Source organism: Miniopterus schreibersii (assembly GCF_964146895.1).
Source record: "Miniopterus schreibersii genome assembly, chromosome: 2".
Lineage (NCBI taxonomy): Eukaryota > Metazoa > Chordata > Mammalia > Chiroptera > Miniopteridae > Miniopterus > Miniopterus schreibersii.
The window spans coordinates 88,030,487-88,053,145 of NC_138102.1; the positions used below are offsets into that span (position 1 = coordinate 88,030,487).

A 22,659-nucleotide genomic window follows, 5' to 3' on the forward strand; every position below is an offset into this window, starting at 1 on the left:
CTTTATTGTACCACTGACTTGAAAGATGAACGGAAGGGAAGTTTACCTCTTGTTCCAGCCACCCAGGAAAGTAAATGCCTTACAAGGCTGATTGTCCATTAGCCAGGGGGATATCCATGAATAATGAAGCCAGTCATTGGGCAGAACAAAAATTCTTCCTATGTAGATTTAGTTATCGAATCTAGAATAACAAGGAGATTTTTTACATGTTAGGGAGTCATTAAACACAGTGAAAGCCAAGAAGAGATGCACTTACAGAAGCACTGCCCAACAAGGGTAAGAAAAATATCAGGAAAAACATTCTCAATTTACAAACTAACTAAACTAAATTCTTTTTTATGTTTTAATTTATCTTGATTCAGGTCCTAGTGGAGAACCCCACTCCCACGGAGGCTGTTCCGTTTACCCCCAGGTAAAGTCTCCCTGAAAATCCTGAGCCAACCTTTTAAAAAGATGCCAGTGATCTAAGCCCTTGATACATTTACCGCCCCAAGAACACTTTCTGGCTGTGATTTATGATTGGTTTGATTGACCCTATTGAAACATAAATTAATTTCATGATCCTTCTCTGTTCAAAACTCTCCAATGATTTTATTCTAAGTAAAAGCCAAAGTTCTTTCAATGGTCTTCAAGGCCCTCACCACTATTCCTCAACCCTGGTAACACATTACGATGGCCCTTACTTGATCATCATCCACCCGTTACCTTCCTAGACTTCTCTTCCATCTGCTCTCCCTTTGCTCTCTCTACCTCTGCCAGTTGCCTCTTCTTTTTCCCTTGAACATGCCAGACATGCAACTACCTCTGGGCATTTCTGTTTCTTCAATAGTCTTCCTGCAGATAAGCAAATAAATGCCTCCCTCATCCTCTTCAGAACTTTACTCAAATGCCATCTCTATGAAGCCTTCCCTGACCACTTTATTTTAAATTGCAACACCCACCTCCCACATTCCTATTAAACTTTTCTGTTTTATTTTTCCAGTGGACTATCATTAACATACCATATGACTTACTTTAAAAAATTATTAAGGTGAAATTCACATGACATGAAATCATCCACTTTAACGTGAACAATTCAGTGGCATTGGGGACAATCACAATGCTGTGCAACCACCACCTCTATCTAGTTCCAAACATTTCCACCTTTCCAAAATAAAACCTCTTTCTCATTACTCAGTTTTCCCTTATTTCCTGCTCCTGCCCTTCCTCAAACCCTGGCAACCACCAATATACATTCTATCTTTTATGGATTTACCTATTCTGGACATTTCATATAAATGGAATCACAGTATGTGACACTTTTGTATCTGGCTTCTTCACTTAGCCTAATGTTTTCCAGATTTATACTGAAACATGTATCAGTATTTTTTTCCTTTTCATTGTTGACTAATATTTCATTGTATATATAGACAATTTGTTCATTAATTCAACTGTTGATGAACATTTGGGTTTTTTCCACCTTCAGACTATTATGAATAGTGCTGCTATAAACATTTGTGTACAAGCATTTGTTTGAGTCCCTTACTCAGTTCTTTTAAATATGTGGAATTGCTGGGTAACATGGTAATTTTTTGTTTAACATTTTGAGAAACTACCAAACTGTTTTCCACAGCAGTTGAACCATTTTACATTGCCAACAGAAATATATGAGTTCCCATTTCTCCACACCTTCACCAACATTTCTTATCTTCCACTGTTTGTTTACTTGTTTATGATAGTCCCCCAAGTAGGTATAAAGTGGCGTCTCTGAAAGACTAATGGTGTTGATTAGTTGGCGTCTTTTCATATGCTTGTTGTCCATTTGTATATTTTCTTTGGAAAAATGTCTATTCCAGTTCTTTGTCTATTTTTGAATTACATTGTTTGTCTTTTTATGTTGCATTGCAAGAGTTCTTTATATATTCTAAATATATACAGTAAGCTATATGATTTGCAAATATTTCCCCCTTTCTGTTTGTTATCCTTTTCATAATTTATTTTTATTATTGAGAATATTACATATATCCCTATTTCCCTTCTCCTGCCCCCCTCCAACGGGCTCCCACCCCACCTCAAGTCTTCACTGCACTATTGTCTATGTCCACAGGCTATGTATATATGCATATAAGTTCTTTGGTTAAGTTCATCACTTTCATGTTAATGACCTTTGATGCCCAAAAGTTATTCATTTTGATAACATCCAATTTATTTACTTTTTATTTTGTTACTCATACTTTCTGTGTCATATATAAAAATCCACTGCCAAATCCAAGGTCATGAAGATTTACCCCTATGTTTTCTTCTGAGAGTTTTATGATTTTAGCATTTATACTTAGGCCATTGATCATTCTCAGTTAATTTTTGTATATAGTGTGAGGTAGGGGTTCAACTTCATTCTTTTGCTTGTGGCTATCCAGTTGTTGCAGCACCATTTGTTGAAGAGACAATTCTTTCCTCACTGAATGATCTTAATGCTTTTGCCAAAACTCAGTTGGCTGTACATGTTTGGGTTTGTTTATTTATTTCTGGACTTTCAATTCTATCCCATTGATCCCTATGTCTATCCTTATGCCAGTAACTCACTGTTTTGATTACCGTAGCTTTGTGGTGAGTTTTAAAACTAGAAAGGTGGAGTCTTCCAAATTTGTTCTCCTTTTTCAAATTGTTTCATATTTTATTTTTATTGTTTATTATCTCCTTTTCCCCATCACAACATAAGCTTATTAGGACATGGATTTTTGTCCATTTTGTTCACCAGTACCCCAGCACATAGAACTGGTCCTGGCCATACATTGGGTGTTTAATATTTGCTAAATGAATGAATGGGCTCCTGAGAATATAGAGTCATCCACAGCTCAGAGGTAAGCGTTGGAGTGGAAGGAGAAGGGGCAAGGAGAGAAAGAGGATACCATAGTTGAGCAATTCTTATCAGAGAAAATTGAAATGGCAGGAAGGCGGTGTGGGTTAGGCCTTGCGCTCCAGTGCCAAGGAGTCTTTCAAAACCTTACTGGCAGGAGACACAAACAGCAGTAGCCATCCTGGTGTGTGTCTGTCTTTAGTAATTCCAGTATACTAAAACTAAAAATCATTTAGTTACTATCACATTGAACATTTTATGTTTTTCAAAAACGAAACATCAGATAAGATGAAACAGAATGAATAACAATGAATTGTTTTCTTTGAACTGAGAGAGAAAATAGCTTTTGCATCTTATCTCAAAAGTCTCCAAAGCTTTTAGTATCTTTAAATAATCATTCTTGATTAAGTTAATGCAATTCTACAATCATATCAGAAAATATACCCTGCAATGCAAAAGTACCATAGTGACTTTTTAAAAAAAACCTGAACAAAATCTTAAATAAACACATTTATCACATGTATTCAAATTAAATCTCTGGGCAGTGACCTCAGCATGTCTGAACACTTTTGTTAGTAATGGGACAGAAGCCAGTGAAGAAAAAGCAGAACTAGAGTCCATGAGGTGCAGTTGAAGTGCAATTTCCTTTGATGCACATTACTTTCTTTTCAGTATAAAATTTTTTAAATGTAAATAGTTAAGGAAGCATGAAGAGCACCACTACTGTTGAATATATTATGTACACTACAACTAAATAATTGTGTTTTTCTTGCATAATCATAAATACTGATGATATGAGATAAAGGAATATATTGCCACTCCACAAATTAGAGACTGTTAACCAGAGGATGCATTATGCCTCTTATTTAACTTTTTCAAAATAAACAAGGTGTTGTCAATATGATTTGGCAAAGAGTCTGGTTTATTATGGGAGTTAAATATTCATTTCATCCTCTTACACTGATAATGATTTAAAACAATATGTGAAGTATATAAACTGTCACTAAAATTGCATTGCTCTGGGATTTCCAAGTGTTACTCACTCTACTCAAGCTTCAGGGAAAACATATAATTGTGCCAGGCAGTCATTTCAGGTTTAATTATGATTGGGGTATTTTATTCCTTGGACAGAAGTGAGCCTGGAGAAAACTTTGTCTCAATTTGGTCTTCAACTCAGCCACTAAAAGACCATGGGCAATTCACTACCTCAGTTGAAAAACCCTCTACAGGAAGCAAACTGCTATTCATCCTTCAAATCCAGCTCAGATATACAAGCCTCTGTGACCTACCCAGATAAAATTCCCTTCTCAGTCAGTACATTGTACACATTACTATTTTCAGTTTGATTTGTAATTTATTTGTTCATGTCCTCTTTAAGGACAGTGACTCTTAGTCAACTATTTAGCTCTAATCTCTCACACAAGATAGGCATTTAATACATATTTATTATTATTTACTTTAAATGACCAAGTCACCTAGTGCTGGTGCCTGGGAAACAGTAGATGCTTAATAAATATTAATTATCAGAAACTTTCTTCATTTCTTTTACTCAAAATTTAATTTGTTTTCATCCTTTTATCACCGTTCTGCTGATAGAGTTCAGCTCAGGCTCTTCTCTCCCTAGACCAATGGTTCTCAGTTTGGTAAGAGGGAGTGATTTTGCACCAGCCCCGACAGGTCACTTGGCAATGTCTAATGACATTTATGGTTGCCACAAATGGGCTGGAGAAAATGTGTGTCAATGGCATCTAGTGGGTAGAGGCCAAGGATGTTATTAAACATCCTATAGCACAGAGGAGAGCCCCATGGCTAAAACGTATCTTCTCACAATGCCAGTAGAGTCAAGGTTTAGAAACCCTGACCTAGATTTTAATTTCTTTAAACTGACTCCTGGTCATTCTGCTCTACTCCTACTCTTACTCTCCACTAATTTATTCTTCCTAAAAATATATTTTTTAATTGAGGTATAATAGACATATAACATTACATTAGTTTCAGGTGTACAACATAATGATTTAATATTTCCATATATTGGGAAATGATCACCACAATAAGTCTAGTTAACATTACCATACATTACATTTTTCTTGTGATGAAAACTTTTAAGATCTACTCTTGTAGCAACTTGCAAATATGAAGTAAAGTATTAGTAACTATAATTGCCATGTTGTATGTTACATCCTCATGATTTATTTTTTAACTAGAAGTTTGTATCTTTTGACCTCCCTTTCACCCATTTTGCCTACATGCCACCCCTCCCAACCACCAATCTGTTCTCTGTATCTATGAGCTTGAGTGTGGTTTTTTCCCCCAGATACCACATATAAATGATACTAAAAATCTTCATTGTCCTCCTATTCAAAAGATCTCACATTTAAAAAAATATATGCTGCTGCCTGGCCGGGCGTGGCTCAGCGGTTGAGCATCGACCTAGGATCCAGGCGATTGGGGTTCGATTCCTGGTCAGGGCACATGCCTGGTTGCGGGCTCAATCAATGAGTCTCTCATCATTGATGTTTCTAGCTCTCTTTCTCCCTCTCCATTCCTCTCTGAAATCAATAAAGATATATTTAAAAAATATATATCTGCTGCTGAATTTTTAATAACACTATCAATATATCAGTATGTCAAAAGCAGAACAGGAACCAATTAAAAAATTATCTCTAATCTACCTTCTCTATCACTCTCAGTTCAAGGAAAGCTTTTAAATGAGGGGGACATTGGGGGGTAAAAACAGACACTGGGAAATGGAAGCTAATTTTCCTTCAATGATTCAAATTTGTAGAGCTATAAAGGCCAAATGGACCTTCTAATTTCATTTGCAGAATAAAAGCTGTGTCACTGAATGTTATACGACACAGTGGGCTGGTATATCTTATGAGGGCTGGATATCCTTTAATCTATACCTGATTTATTTAAAATTAATATGACCTAAGATTGGTACATTTTAGAAATGTAACAAAATTAATTCTTAGATGTGAAAAGTCATATAAACAAATAGGTAGAAGAAAAATGAAACAGTTTTTAGAAACTTTCCATTAAAAATTACATTCCATGCAAATCATGTATCTGTTAAAGGATTCAAATTCAGACTATAGAAAGAACTCCTACAACTCAACAATAAAAAAACAAGGAACCCAATTCAAAAGTGGGCAAAGCACTACAATAGACATATATCCAAAGAAGATATACAAATGGCCAATAAGCATGTGATAAGATGCTAAACATACTTAGTCATTAGGAAAATGCAAATTAAAACCACAGTGAGATACCACTTTACATCCATTAGAATGGCTACTATCAACAAAACAAAAACTAACAAATATTGACAAAGATGTGAAAAAATTAAAACCTTTGTGCACTGTTGGAAAGAATATAAAATGACTCAGTTACGCAGCTCCTCAAAAATAAAATGTAGAATTACCATATGACTCAGTAATTGCACTCCTAGGTATAGATACAAAGGAATTGAAAACTCAGGTACCTGTACACCAATGTTCATAGCATTATTCACAATAACCAACAAGTGGAAATTAAGTGTCCATCAACAGATAAATACATAAACAAGATGTTTATATATATACAAACTATAGAATATTCACCCTCTAAAAGGAAGGATCTTCTGCCCAGTAATCATGGCTCAGCAGTTGAGCACTGACTTAGGATCCAGGAGATCACAGTTTGATTCCCAGTCAGGACACATGCCCAGGTTTCAGGTTCAATCACCAGTAGGGGGTGAGCAGGAGGCAGCCGATTAATGACTCTCTCATCAATTATGTTTCTCTCTCTCTCTCCCTCTCACTTCCTCTCCCTGAAATCAATAAAGATATATTTTAAAAATAAAATAGTAAAACAAAAGGAACTTCTGACACATGCTACAACGTGGATAAAATGTTGAGGACATTATGCTAATGAAATGACTTATTCACAAAAGCAAATTTTGCATGATTACACTTATATGAGGTAACTAGAAAAGGAAAATTGATAGAGACAGAAAGTAGAATAAAGATTACCAGGAACTGGAAGGAAGGTGAATAGGGAGTTTTTGTTTAATGGGTACAGAGTTACAGTTTGGGAGGATGAAAAAGTTCTGGAGGTGGATAGTGGTTGTCGTTGAATAACAATGTGAAGGTACTTAATGTGACTAAATTATGCACTTAAAAGAGGTTAAAATGGGAGATTAAAGAAGGTCCACAGACTGAGTGGAAGATACACTGACACTCTCCCAGGAACAAACTAGAATTACGACTAAAATATAGAAAAACCATCCTGAATAACCAACTACAACTGAAGATGAGCTGGAGGGAGCCCTCATACCAAGGAGGAAATGTGGACTGCATAGAGAATGGTAGAAAATGTGGAGGCAGGAGAGGGCTGGTTGGGCTCCCACAGGCAGCACCTCAAGGTCCAGAAGGATATCTCAGCTGTGGGGGGTTCCCACTAAAGACTCTGGGATCTAAACCCCAGGGAGGGCTTACCAGCCAAGAACATAGAACTGAGAAAGATGCCCACATAACATCTGGTTGTGAAAAGCAGCTGGGTTTCTGTCTGTCACAGGGAAATGGCTAGAAATGCAGGTACCCTCTTAAAGAGCAAAAGCACAAGTTTCGTGTGCAGCCACTCACCTTGGGTTCCAGTAGAGAGAGGGCAGAGTGGACTGCAGCTGTGTGAGGAGAATCTACGTTGTGGGCTCTGGAGAAAGAGCTCAGAGGGCACCCATCTGGATTCCTGGGCCAAGTCATTCCCCCATACTGCAGAGGACATCTTTCACAGACACTTACCTTCCAAGCAGCTTTTGCCTGAGGGAGAAGCAACTGCCCCACCCTGCTGAAAAACTCTCCCTTTATCCTGTGCAGTTTCTACAGCCTGAGGTTTATTAAGAGACTGATAACAATCAGCCGCCCCACCCTGTGGTTTCTACAACCTGAGGCTAATTAAAATAATCAGATTAATCAGCCTTCAGGCAGAGGCAGACTTCAGAGTGTTTTGAGTCTTTGCCCGATCTGCTTCTGGACTCAGGCCTTGGGTGAGCAGACTTTGGTGTGCATCTTGTTCCTACCCAAATGCACCCAGCCCCAACAGAGGGGACCTCAAGCCATGGGCTGTTGATAGCTCCAAAGAGGGTACTCAAGGCCAGCACCAGAGACCATCCAAAAAGACTGAGAATCCTAGCAGGACTGCCTAATAAAGAGAAACAAACCCAAATAGGCAGCCACAATGGGGAGACAAAAAAGCAAGCTCCAAATGAAAGATCAAGAGAAGTCTCCAGAAAAAGAGCTAAATGAAATGGAGATAAGCAATCTATTAGATATAGAGTTCAGAACACTTGATTGTAAGGATGCTCAACAGCATGAAAAAATTTATGGAAGAAAATTAAGAATGGCATAGAAATAAAGAACATATTTGAAGGAATAAACAGCATATTAGAGGAAGCTGGGGGCAGATCAGCAAGTTAGAAGTCAGGGTAGAAAAAAATCACTCAATCAGAGATCCAAAAGAAAGCAGCCATTAAAAAACAGGAAGACAGTCTAAGGGAGCTGTGGGACATCATGAAATATAACAATATTTGCATCATAAGAGTGCCAGAAGAGGTCAAAAGTAAGCAAGGGTTAGAGAACCTCTTTGAAGAGATAATGACAGAAAACTTCCCTAACCTGGTGAAGGAAAAAGTCACACAAGTTCAGGAGGCACAGAGAGTCCCAAGCAAGAAGAATCCAAACAGGATCACACCCAGACACGTCATAATTAAAATGCCAAAAAGTTAAGACAAAGAAAGAATATTAAAGGCAGCAAAAGAAAAGCAACCCGTTACCTACAAAGGAGCTCCCATAAGGTTGTCAACTGACTTCTGATCAGAAACACTACAGGCCACAAGAAAATGGCATGAAGTATTCAAGGTAATGCAAAACAAGGATCTGAAACCAAGACTATTCTATCCAGCAAGGCTATCATTTAAAATAGATGGTGAAATAAAAAGCTTCCCACACAAAAAAAGGCTAAAGGAGTTTATCACCTCCAAACCAGCATTGCATTAAATGTTAAAGGGACTGCTGTAATAAGAAGAAATAGAGAGAGAAACATAGGTATAAAGAATTAAAATGGCAATAAATAAGGACCTATTAATAATAACATTAAGGACTTTAAGGGAGAGATCAACAGCAATACACTCATAGCTGTGGACTTTAACACCCCATTGACTTCACTAGATAGAGCTTCCAGACAAAAAGTCAACACAAGACACAGTGACTAAATGGCACACTAAATCAGATGGATTTAACTGATATTTACAGAACATTTCACCCTAAAGCTGCAGAATATACATTCCTATCAATTGCACATAGGTCATTCTCAAAGACAGACCACATGTTAGGACAAAAACCAGTCTCTACAAGTTCAAATAGATTGAAATCACATCAAGCATCTCAGATCACAAGGGAATGAAATTAGGAATGAACTATAGTAAAAACATTCAAAAACATTCAAACACATGGAAGCTAAATAACATGTTATTAAACAATGAATGAGTTAGCAATAATATCAAGAAAGAAATAAGAGACTTCCTGGAAACAAATGAAAATGGACACACAACAACCCACTTTGCTGGGCCCAAAGTGTCACTGGTTGGATTCCCAGTCAAGGGCAGATGCCTGAGTTACAGGTTCAATCCTGAGTCTGGGTATGTGCGGGAGGAAACCTATTGATGTGTCTCTCTCACATCAATGTTTCTCTCTTTCCTTCCCCCAGCCCCCTCAAACTCTCTCTAAAAAAATAAATCAGTGGGAAAAAATACCCCGGGTGAGGATTAACAAAAACAAACAAACAAACACACAAATATTTCATTCCAATGTTATAATAATTTACTTTATCACCACCTTCCAGGAATTTTACAAGTAAAATTTCCCTTTGACAAAATTAGATGGTTTTCTAAAACTCTGATTTTGAGGTGGAAAATATGTGCCATTGGTAAGTGGAAGCCTTGAAAGAAATTAGAATCCCTAATAACATAAAATGCTGCAAAATCTTCACATACACCCCAGGTCCTATTATATAAGTCAGTGATTTTTAAACTTTTTCATCTCATGACACACATAAACTAATTACTAAAATCCTGCAGCACACCAAAAAATATATTTTACAATCCCTCCCTGGAATAGAAATACAACAGAATATACTACATAAAAATAGTATTGAGTTAAATAAACTTACCTTATAACACACAACTAAATACAAGAATATTCAAAGTTCATTATAAAATATAATTTTTTATCATCATTCCTAGGTTTGCATACACTGTGGCCCAAAGGAAGTGACATAATGATTGCTTGAGTCTGTTCTGATCAACAACTTAATTTCTTTTTATGTATTAATACTGAATTTCACATAAAACAAAAGGCCCTGAACGAAAGTGATATATTCTGCCCAAACCAAGACTTAGACTAGGCAGCCTGGGCTCATAACATAAAGGGCTAAGGTAAGCTGATGTCATTGAAAATTTATACTTAATAAGCCATTGAGGAGTCTTGATTTATGTTAATTTAAATCCCTGACCACGTATATAATTTGACTTTTCCAGCTAGAGTGCCAATGTTGATTAGACATCATTTCTTAAGTTTCAATGGAGATCTAGAATTATTTTTAAAAATAAGGAGATGAGATATATTTTTTGTCACCGCTTAGTACCACTTCTTTTGGAGATGGAATTGCCATTCCATTGCCTGTTTGATACTTTATTTATGCCAAATGTAGTGAAAGGGAAGAATAAGCATTAGAGCAGCAAAGAAGGAACCTAAATAACATGCCTCATTATTTGGGTCTTGTTTAAAGTAGACTAAGAATGCTATAGTTTTTTTCATGTATTATTTTGGATATTAACAACATGACTGAACATTTTAAGGATAAGCAACTCATAACACTGTTGTCAAAGAATGCCAATGCTACCTTGGGAAGATTATGACCTGAGTTTCTAGCATTTCAATCTCTATTCTTGTTTTCTTTTTTTAAAAAATATATCTTTGTTGATTTCAGAGAGAGGAAAGGAGAGGGAGAGAGAGAGATAGAAACATCAATGGTGAGAGAGTCTTTGATTGGCCACCTCCTGCACGCCCCTGACTGGGGATCGAACCCCAATCCCCTGGATCCTAGGTTGACACTCAACCGCTGAGCCACACCAGGCTGGGCTCCAATCTCTATTCTTTACATTGTGAGTATATGCTTGGAAATACTGTAAACCACCCCACAAGTGGGATATTTTATTATTCAAGTTTGGAAGGGCCCACAATTTAACTAGTGCTTCCACAAACAAGAGGCAACATGATGTAATGGCTAAAGCACAGGATTGGAAGAAGACCTGAGTCTGAATGCTAGCTCATTACTAACGATGACCTTCAAGTAATTAACCACTTTAATCCTGTTTCCTCCTCTGTGCAAAACTAAAACAAGTCACTACCTTTCATACTGAGAGGATTTGTGCAAGAGCAGTTTGAAAACTGTAAGCTAATATATGGATTATTACTATTAACAAGAAGTTATTTTTCAGTTTACTCTTCCTGAATCTTCATTTTGTAAGTAAAAGGTGCCAAGAAAAAGAAAGAAAAAGAAAAACAATTTCAGAAATAGATTAGAGACAAAGAAGGGGGGAAAAGATAAATTTCACATATCTCAGTTATCTCAACATATTAGCATCTCACTAGGAATTAAAATTATGGCTTCATTTTCCTCCTAATCAGCATTAACTGCTACTATTCACCCAACAGACTTGGTGAGCCCATAATATATACTTTCTATATAATTCCAGGATCAGGCAGAAAGAGCAAGATGAGAGGATAACTGACCCTGACAGAAATGGAGTGATCACTGAAAGGTTAAGGTCAGTGGTGCGCCAGCTAAAGAGCCATCTCAGATGGTAGATAAAGAAAAAAATGAATTTACTTAAGGAAAGGGACTGGGGATATCCAAAGTGGAGGGCTACACAGCACTGAATCAATGGGTACTGGGTCCATGATGGCAGCAAAAGTATACTTGGGACAGTGAAACCAGTAAGAGCATAGAAGAGGCAGCAGGAGAACCTAGGCTGGGCTGCACTGGCTCACTGAGAAGTCAGAGAGAGAAGGGGGCCCTAGAGGCAGGTTAAGGGGGTAAGCCAGGGATGAGCTGCCTCTGCCCTTTGCTCCTCTGGTTACAAGTCTCATAGGGTCCCCTTAGAGGGAAGAAGGGAGATGGAGATGGCACTGGCATGTTCCCCTGGTGGGTTGTGTCCCTGGGTCCTTTGTCCTGAGTGTATTTATCTCTTTCTTGCAGGTGGGATTCTTAGAGGAGGCCTCAGGGGAGTGTCTCAATAGAATATTCATCAGCTTTCCAGGTGTGCTCTTTCAGGGTCATGGTCTCCACTGATTGGTCGGTGCCAGGGCAGTGGGTCATTACTCAGTGTAGCTGGTCCTGAGGCAGACACTAGTCTGGTTTTGCTGCTTTTCTGGGCCTGGAGCTGAAATACAACTGAGGCCTAGATGTTATCTTTAGGGATGAACCGCTCAGGGGTCTAAACTGCATTACCAGTCATATGCTGGGGGAGGATAGGTTTCCCTGGGGACAAGGTTCCTGTTTTCTCAGTTTTGCCCCTTGCTAGGCATCTGGGGCTTTCTGCCCTGGTGAGTTTCTGTACCCAAGTTTCTGTACCTGGCCTATCACTGTACAAAATTTGACTATCCAGGAACTACATCTGTACAAAACATAACTGAGAACTAACAACAAGCAAAAAAAGGGTTCTACTGCCAAAACAGATGTTTCTAAGTCTTTACAGAAAAGATCATGAAAGACCTATTTGCAAGTATTTTCTTTCTTTTTTCAATATATCATTATTGATTTCAGAGAGAGGAAGGTAGAGGTTGAGAGAGAGATAGAACATCAATGATGAAAGCCATCATTGATGGGCTGCCTCCTGCAGGCCCCGGATTGGAGATCTGTGATCTCTTCGATCTTAGGTCAATGCTCAACCACTGAGCTACGCCCAGCTGGGCTATAAGTATTTTCAACTCAGTTAAAACAAGTATGCTCATAGATTTCCAAGTTTAGAGTAAATCACATCATCAAAATGGGAGAGGGAAGAGGAGATGCTACCAGCAGGTGCAACAATAGAAAAGCAAAATCAAAGCTGGCAGCTTGATTCCTAAGGAAAGGGAACAAATCAAACAAACAGGGGAAAATGCAACCCTATTAAAAAACAGATACCTGGTCTCAAAAGCACAAAAGTTCAAAGTCATTGTATCTGGGAACTACCTGCCCATCCTCTGAGCTCCAAACTCGACTACCATGCAGTTTCCAAGATTCCAAATGTGTTCTTCAGGATTCTGGAGATGGCAGAGAGCCTCAGACACAACAGAAACAAGAGAATGGTGGGGTGGAGTTAGACATCAGGGGGAAGGCAAAGCACAAGACTGTCCATTTGTGTCTGTCGCCTTCCACCAGAGCAGCCCTTCTTCATTCAGACTTACTTAATAAGGCTTCCTTGATGAAAGGGCCCTGGTTTAAAATAATAATTAGTTATTAATTAATTAATTAAAATTTGACCACCATTGACTTCCACACTCCAGGTTTCTGAAAAACAGTATGTTCCAATGTAGAAATGGAATCTATGCCAGGAGTTGGGGAGAAGGTGGGATGAGTAAGTGGAACACAGAGGATTTTTAGGGCAGGTGAAACTGCTAAGTGTCATTGTACATTTGTACAAACTCACAGATCATACACGAAGAGTGAGTCCTAATGTTAACTACGCATTTGGGGTGATAATGATGTGTCAGTGTAGGTTCATCAATTATAATAAATGAACCACTCTTTTAGATAAAGGGAGGCATGTCCACAGTAGGGGAGGCTGTGCATGTATGGGGTTAGGAGGTAGGAGAACTCTCTGTACCTCTCATTCAGTATTTGCTATGAACCTAAAATTGGTCAAAAAAATGAAGTTTATTAATTTTAAAAGAGAAAGGTATAGAACCTATTAGCTTTCTTAAAATACCAGTTTCGTTCCTGCATTCCCTATTTGCCTGCAGTCCCACACTATAACCACTTGCCCAGCTAGAGACCATGATGCCATTGTTGACTCAGAACAAGTCCACATAAGTTCTATACGTACCTTTGCCTCAATCTTACATTCAAATAGGTCATCAAATCCTGCCACATATTTCTTAGTGTGGACAAAAAGGGGCCACATGCTAAACCTGACAAGCTCAGGGAAGGCCTGCCTGGTGGCCTTGCAAACTCAGAGACCTAAAGTAACCACAAAAGGTGGTCTGAAATTAAAACTTTTTAACTAAAAGCAGTGTAAGGTGGATAGTCTTGCCATAAGGAAGTATTTGTCCTTCACAAAGGTTAATTTTCACCTTAACTAAGCCTGTCCCTTGTCTTTTGCATCTGAGCTAACATACCTGATTAACAAAGTATTTCCCCTTTTTTCCAGCTCTCAATGCACCAAGGCAGAGACCACCAGGAAACCTCTCATTGTTACTGTTATTTTGTTAACTGTTGACTGTTAACTATCCTGTACTCACCTATGTAAAAGAAGTGTGCATCATTTTACTTTTTATCCAATCCCAGAGGTTTCTCCTTTTTGCTTTCTCCCACCTTCTTAAACTATCACCAATGAATTTCATGTAACCCACTTGCATCTTCTCCTTTGATTGTAATGTATAAAATAAGGTGCAAAATTGCCATTCTCTAGAGCATTACAGTGGTACCTCAGTTTTTGAAAGTCTCCCTTGATGAACATTTCCATTTATGAACACTGTAAACCCAGAAGTAAATGCTTCAGTTTTTGAACACACCTCGGAAGTCAACACATGCCACAAGGCTTTCACTGAGTGCAAGATCCTGAAGCCTAGCTGTCAGCTGTTGATCCCTTGGTTTTCCAATGTTTCAGAACTCAAATGGTCTTCTGGAACAGATTACATTAGAAAACCAAGGTACCACTGTATTTAAATTTGGCTCCTGGGCACATGTCAACAGTTTGGTTCAAATAAACTCACAAAAATTTTTCGCAGTTTTTCATGTTTGTTATGTTAACATTACCTGTGTCACATCCCAGACATCCCAATGAATCTCTTCCACTCCAGACAGCTATATCCTACACTAAGGGGAGACCAGAGTTTGTCACTCCAAAGCATGCCTTTTGGGATATTGATTTTAAACTGATCATTTAACAAAAGACAGAAAAAATTTTTGACCCTCTCCCTTTACCTGACTAAAGAAATTCAAATTGAAAAACCTGTTTAAGAGAAAGGAGATACTCAACCCATTTACCTCAGAATATTTGAATTAAGTGTGGCAGACAAGGAGGATCCAAACAAGTCTTGTTTGTTGCACTCCCTCTATGTCCCATTGTTTTTGGTGGTCCACCCAGCAAGAATTTGCTTACTTGTTTGCTCTTTCTCATCTACCTGTGAATTGCCTACTTTCCTTTTGAAATCCCAGGCCCCTGCCTTCCTCTTTTTAGTCCAGAATGGCATATAAACCTCAATTTCCCCATATGTCCTTGGGTCTCATATTCTTATGGCACCTCTATATGTACATATGTAATAAATTTTGGACATTTTCTCCTGTTAATCTGTCTCATATTATTTTGATTATTAGCCAAGTCAGAAGAACAAAGGTGGGAGAAAAATTTTTTTTTTCTGCCCACACATTAGTGCATCCCTTGACCAGCCCAACCCTAGAAAGCACCCTCCCTGTTGGGCCCCTCATGTAATATCATTCCAAGTCTAGAGCTGATCCTGTCACATTCCTGAGTGATACACCTTGCAAGACTGCAGCCCAATGGGACAGTAACAATTTCCAGGGTTTGGGATTAAAAGCGCTTCATTTGTGCTTTAAAATGTCTTTCTCCAAATTTCTATAGGCTTGTATTTATTTTTTTTGCATGGAAAAAAAGAAACACAGCATATATATACCATGGGGGAGTATGATTTGATGCTTTTAACATCAATTTAAAACCAGGCTCTTCACAATCTGGCCTCCCCTATCTACATTCCCAGCTTCATCAATTCTCTCATCCTTTGCCCTTCATGCCCCAACCCCACCCCACCCCCAGAAGGCCTTTGCACAGCCTTATCCTGCTCCTCCCTCAGGAAGACCTGGAAGCCTATTTCCTGGAAACCTTCCCAGTGGTCCCCAGGCAGCAACATTAATCAGCTCTCCACAGCTCCTCTGTACTTCCACAGACCTAGGATATACCTTCACAAACACTTGGCTCCTTATGTTTGTTGTTTTCCCTAGAGATGCCAAGCTCCTTCTAAAGGCCACAGGCCATGCTACAGAGTGGCATTATATGATTCTGTCTTTCAAAGGAATTTATTGTATCACATTAGCAAAGCAATGGGCTTTAGGTCAGAAGTTAGACTAATTATATAGGGCTTAGTAATACAATAGTTGAAGTTATTGATAAAACTGGATTTTACCTTCATGCACTATTTATTGCATCATCTCAACAGCTTCACTAGGTGTGAATGTGACCATTCTGTAGCATCATCCTACTTGGCTTTATCTTCACTCTCTTTCAAATACCCCTTTGATTATGTGATTCTCCTGTTCAAATTCTTTAATATTTCCCTTTGACCACAGGTTAAAATTTAATAGTTCTCTTTGCCTACAGATTAAAATCCAAATGCCTTATCCTTACTTCTCCTTACACTACAAAACACCAAACTATCTTAAGGAAGGGAAAAGGGGATAGTTAAAGGAAGAAACTAAATGTATCAAGTAGTAATGGTAAGCCAGACACTATGTTAGTGAAAGGGGGGAGGGTACTTAATAGGAAGAGGACATTAGTCGTTTAATGACTATTCACTTTACTAACTATAGATAAGAGGTTTCCTTACAGACCCTGGAAAACTGGAGAATGTGTTGCAAGAAGACAAATGGAGCTGTAAAACAGATGAGACACCTCTTACAATCTACAGGGGGAGACAGAAATCTAAACACATTATTACCAGACAGGTAATAGGTACATTATTAAAATACTATTAATAAGTTCAGGGGGTTTCCCATAAGAGTAGCTATGCAAACTCACTCTTGACACAGTAGTGAATAAGGAGTAAAATCAGAGAATGAATGGCTTTTCCTTCCAACAGAAACAGCTGTATAATTCTAAGCCTCAGCATCCTTAAGTTCTCACAAGGACTTACTTCAAGAATCTCTATTCCCATTATGCCTTCTATTTCACTTCTCTTTAGAGTCCCATACCCCAAATAGGACTATTCTAACTTTGTCAGGAGTGACTCAAAATTCACACACAGTAAAAATGGAATTCTAACAGGAAAAAAATATAGAGAAATCCAATATAAATTATATTTGTTTTGCATAAAGAATCTTACTGTTGGGTAAACATTTTGATATCTGCCTTCTTGACATCTCTCCTAATTAGGTTATGACATCTTGGATACCAGGATTTTATTTTGTTGCTTTATTTTGTTGTGGTCCCATGGGCCTGGTTTGGGGCCTCAGAGGCAGTGTACAATAGGTATAGAATAAATAATAGTTGAATGAATAACCTATATAAGCCCTCCAAATTGATAAGTCTCACTTTCTAGAGCAATTACTTCACAAAATCACATTTTAAAACCCCAACACACAATTAGTACACTATTTTTAAAATAATTAAAAATGCATATTTGAAATAAATTAGGTCAATGATAATAGAAGAAAGGTTCTACTCTCATGAAAGAACAGCTAGGCACCAACTTGCCATTGTTTGCAAACAGCCAATGCCTAAGGACTGCTTTGCATAAACACACAATTAACCAATAAGGCCTAGGGGAAAAGAATTGATGTACACAAAAGTTTGTCTTTGACAAACATCTGTTCCAACTTCTGCTCCTAAAAAAACCCAAAATTCTAGTAGAAAATAGGGAGTGATATAAATGCATCAAGAAGGAAAAGAAACATGAGGCCTAGAATTTTTTTAACTTAACACACTTTCTCATCTTCCATATTCATTAGCTTTTAATAATGGCTCATATCATTAATAATAATCACTCATATAATTAATCATTGTCAGTCCCTTTATAAACAAGTTGGGCACATCTCTGTGTTGTCTTTTGGAAACTGGAATTCATTTTCCCTTAGAAACAATGTTGAGTGCTGATATATTCCCGGGCCAGTCCCCTAAGACCCTCCTAACCCAACAGGTGGCCTCTAATACTGCTAACCCAAGCCCACAGACTTGATGTCTACTTTTGGTGGCTGCCAACCTGCTTTCTGCAGTACCCCATCTCTGGCCCCTGTCCAAGCTTGAGTGCACTGAATCCTCACAACTGCCAGAATGCAGAAACTTTTTTTACCCACCTACCTACTCTTTCTCCTTCCTCATCTAACCAAAGTCCAGTGCTTTCATGTGTGATTCTTAGCAAAGAAAAAGCAAGATAAATTAATGGATTTATAATGCAATGTGAATAATAGAATTCATCAAATATCCATGAGATGCAAAGCTGATGGAATCTGTGAATCCTTTTCTGAATTATTTTCTGAAACGCATTACCACTAAGTCAGTTCAGTTTAGATACAAGAAATTCAGAAAGCAACTCCTAGCATTTCAGTTGAGCTCTACTATCCATCAAACTCTCCTTAAAAAAATACCTGAAAATCTGCTCTAAACCTTCCACAATCCACAAGTACTTAGGACAAAATCCTTCAAGGATTTCAATAAACTGCCACAATTTACATTTCTAGGTATATCTCTTACCATACTGATTTTAGTTAATTTTGTAAAAATAAATCAAACAATTAAAATTGGTTAATTAGTTAATTTTGTAAAAATAAATCAAACAATTAAAAATAGAATTACCTTATGACCCAGCAGTTCCACTTCTGGGAATATATTCAAAGAAACCCAAAACAGTAATTTGAAAGAATATATGCACCCCTATGTTCACTGCAGCATTATTTACAATAGCCAAAATTTGGAAGCAGCCCAAGTGTCCATCACTAGATGAGTGGATAAAAAAGCAGTGGTACATTTACACAATGGAATACTACATGGCTGTGAAAAAGAAGGAACTCTTACCTTTGCAACAGCATGGATAAGCCTGGAGAATATTATGCTAAGTGAAATAAGCCAGTCAGAAAAACGTAAGTACCTTATGATCTCATTTATATGTGGAATGCATTTTTCATATGAATTCCTGTAAACCTACTTTTGCCACACCCTGTATGTGGTGCTCAGGATGGTTCAGGTGGAAGTGTCAGGATGCAGCTCACCTGCCAGATTAACACCCAGTTTTCACTGATATGATGGCTCCTAATGCTAACAAATATCTTGAAATCTCAACAACTTTAGTTAGTACACTTTTCTTGAGACATAATTTATAGGAATATTTATTTTAAAAGGTTACTTTATTGCCAAGTGCTTTTTGTTCTTCCTGTTAAGTCCCTACTTATGACATTGGACATTCACTAGATTAACAGAAAAAAATCACTAATGTGTTCATACTGTTATAACTACTTATAATTTATTTTTGAATAAATTACTTTTGAGTAAATTATAAGTAGTTATAACATATAACTACTTTTGAGTTAGAATAATTTTTCAACTTACTAGCAACAGTAACCAATGAAATATAAAGCCAACAGCCTAGAATTATAACTATTAGAAGAGAGTCATGCTTTCAATGTATACTGTTTTATTCTGGACACTTCTCTGTTTCTGAATTCCTTTCTAGATGTTATGAGTAATACACAGAAAATCTGCACTAAGCTTCATTAGAGCTTTATAATTTAATATAGTATGATTTTCAAATTAAAAAAAAAAAAAAGAAAAACCTTTATTTTCCACAACCTTTACCTTCCCTTAAATCAGAATACATTCTGTGGATCAGTGTTATTTCGGACATAATAAGGCAGAATATGATGAAGTTGCTATTCTGTTGTTTTGCAGAAGGAATGTCAGATATAAACTAGTTCGTTATCTAAGTGCTATAGTGACCACTTATTAAACACTATCTCTCCACTTTGGCAAAGGAATGTGTACTCTTATTAATCAGAATTAAAACTATTTGTAAAACTGAAATTAAGTATTTTCATATTTATAAAATAATTTCTTGACAGATTTTTTTCTCCTCCAACTGATGGCACAATTAAAAAGGAAAACAAGTTTTCCAATTATTCCTTATAGATATTCTTGGCAATGTTTCTTTAAAAAACAAAACTCATCTCTGTCATTCCTTGTCTTGGGCAATCAGAAGTGTAGAGTTGACATCTGTGAATAATTTCTGATTACTCATTAATTGGAGATGTAAAAGTAAAAGATCTTAAGAAAAGTCAAATAGCTCATGCTGATTTTAAAATATTGATGACAAAGGTGTGAGAATTGTAAAATACTTAGGGTTTAACTTAAAATTTGTTTATATCTTTGATTTTTAGTAGGCATTACACCGATAAAAAATAAGTTTGCTCAGATCAAGAATATGTTGGCATTCTCTTAAACACAGCCTGAAACCAGGGAGCTGAAGCACAAAACATTTCTTACAGATAGCCAGTCAAGCATAAAAATGGGTGTTGGTTGTGTCAGAATAGATCGTTGTCTTGTCATCAAGGAAGGCAATTATTATTACTAAAAGTTATTTTTATTATTTGAAACTTCTGTCATATTATATTTAAAATGCTCCTTATTTATATACTACTACATCATTTCCTTATCTGCAGCGTCCTTCTTGGCTAATCACAAACTTGAAAGTGGTCCAAAATCTTTTTCCTAAAAGCACAGGGAAACTCACATACTGAATTGTCTATTTGGAGTTAGGAGGATGTGTCTGGGTTTTACTCTTACTTCCTTTTTAAATATAGATAACTATTTTTTTAATGTAAACATCCAAGGGCATCCCCTCACAAGACAGGAATCCTAAGGCAGAAGATAAGCCTGTCCTATTAACATGTCACTCACCCAGAAGGATGCCCCAAATGCTTATTAAGACCAAGGAGGTAGCATTATTAAATGCCTTATGACTTTACAGTTATCCTCTATTACTCCTGCTAAACCACACTTCCAAAAGATCACCGGATAAATCAGGCAGGGCACTGAAACAGTATTTGTAAACCGAACTTATTAAAAGCAATCCAGCGTCCTGAGGGTTTGTATCTGACTGTGAATTACTGGGTAAAAAATTTACATGCAAATTTATTCCAAAACTAGATTTACATCATTTGCAGTTATTTCTTAGGAGTACCAGTTCTAGCCCAGAAACATGGCAACAGAGTATTTCTAAACTATCATTTCAAATTACCACTGTCGAGGGTGGGAGGAGGAAAGAGCAGTAACTGGAAGACTTTTCAGCGATCAGTCCTCCATAAAAATGTTTTCCCCGCGCTCCTCCTTCGGATCACAACGCTGGCCTCACTCAGTCTCTCGTATCTGTTCCGCAGTTCGCCCTCCTACCCTCTGTAGAGAGCTGGCGCCAAAAGCAGACGAAGGAAAACAAACATCCCAGCTCTCAACACAATCCAAGCGCTAGCCCAGAGACACTTGAACGTTCCTAACTTTCATTTTGTTCCCCCTCACTTCGCGTGCCTCAAAGGTAAGCATTGTACAAAACCTAGGAGACAGAAGACCAGGGAGGTCGGCTGAGCCACAGTTATTACCCCACCTCCATCTCTCCACTGTCCCCCTCACCGACCCCCACTCCCGCCACAGCAAAAGGTTACTAAGCTCCGAGTCTGGATCTCCAGGCGGCGCCGGTCCTCGGTGCTTGGCCCCGGAGCGGTGCCAGCCCCGGGGGCAGACAGCTAGGGCGCACCCATGCTCGCGCCCTGGGCCACAGCCTTGCAGGGCTGGCGCCCCCGCCCTGAAACAAGCATCCTCTGATAGATCCCAGGTGCCTGCAGCCAGGTGGCTGCAGCCTCCAAAAGAGCGCGCGGTCAACTCCCCAGAGCTGCCCTCTCCCGCTCCTGTCCCCCATCTCCCAACCCACCCCAAACAGGATCCGCCGAGAAATACCGCGATGGAGAGTACAAAGAACCAAGCCACACACGAACAGCCTCAAAGACTTCCCCTGTAGCAGAAAAACTTAGCACACACGCACACACTTGCCCGGCGCGCACCGGGGAAGGCACTTCTTACCTGTCCCCACCGTGGCACTCACCCCTCCCCCACCCCAAGTCTGGCTGTCCCCCACCCTCCGTAGTTGGTCTCCAACAGCCCTCTGGAAGCGCCACGCACACACCGCCTGGCCGAGCGCGCCGGCGGCTGCAGTGCCCGGCGCCGGCGGTGGGGTCGAAATCAACGGCTGCAGCGCTGGCGTCGGCCCCAGCCGGCGTCAGTCAGGCTGGAGCCGAGAAGCCTCCTCTAGTGCGCCGACCTGGCGAGCTGCCAGCAGTCCTCCTCAAGGTCCCGCCCCCGCCAGCAGCCCGAAGCCAGCCGGCGCTCCGGCCGCCTTGAGAGCCAGCGCCAAGGGGGAGCGTGGCCCGCTACGCAGTCACTTGCGGAAACTTGTGGTGCTGTCGCCTGCAGCAGCCAGAGTTCCTTGGCCCCTGATCTAGCTCTTCTGTTTCTTCCTGGGAAACCCGAGGCTTGCCTCTGTCCGAGTCTGAGCCCCTCTCCAGACCGCTGTGTCCCGTGGTTGGCCAGCGTTGGTAACCTGTCTCCTACTCGGATCACTCCCCTCCATCACCCACCTCCAACGCCAGAAACTTCTGTTTCCTACCTGAGGCGAAAGGAGGATTGTTAACAGAAGAAGAGATATAAGATCAACAAATCCGTTTGGAACACCACACCCACCCCTGCCACTCTGATTGTTACCGTTACTTTGTTCCTTATTAGCTTTTCAAAGTTAAGGGGATCATTTCACCCC

The 22,659-nt window shown here is 38.9% G+C and overlaps 1 protein-coding gene across 3 annotated transcripts in view; it reads right to left on the reverse strand.

Moving 5' to 3' along the window:
• SMAD9 (SMAD family member 9) overlaps window positions 1–21,956 on the reverse strand; it is an 85,960-nt gene extending 64,004 nt beyond the window's left edge. Inside the window, exon 1 of one of the 3 annotated variants that reach the window (XM_081130521.1) lies at window positions 21,930–21,956. The gene's annotated coding sequence lies outside the window, so the exon portion shown is untranslated. Of the gene's footprint in view, window positions 1–46; window positions 98–21,780; window positions 21,828–21,929 lie in introns of those variants that run through there. The other 2 variants (XM_081130522.1, XM_081130523.1) reach the window with 2 other exon arrangements.
• Window positions 21,957–22,659: the final 703 nt, after the last annotated feature.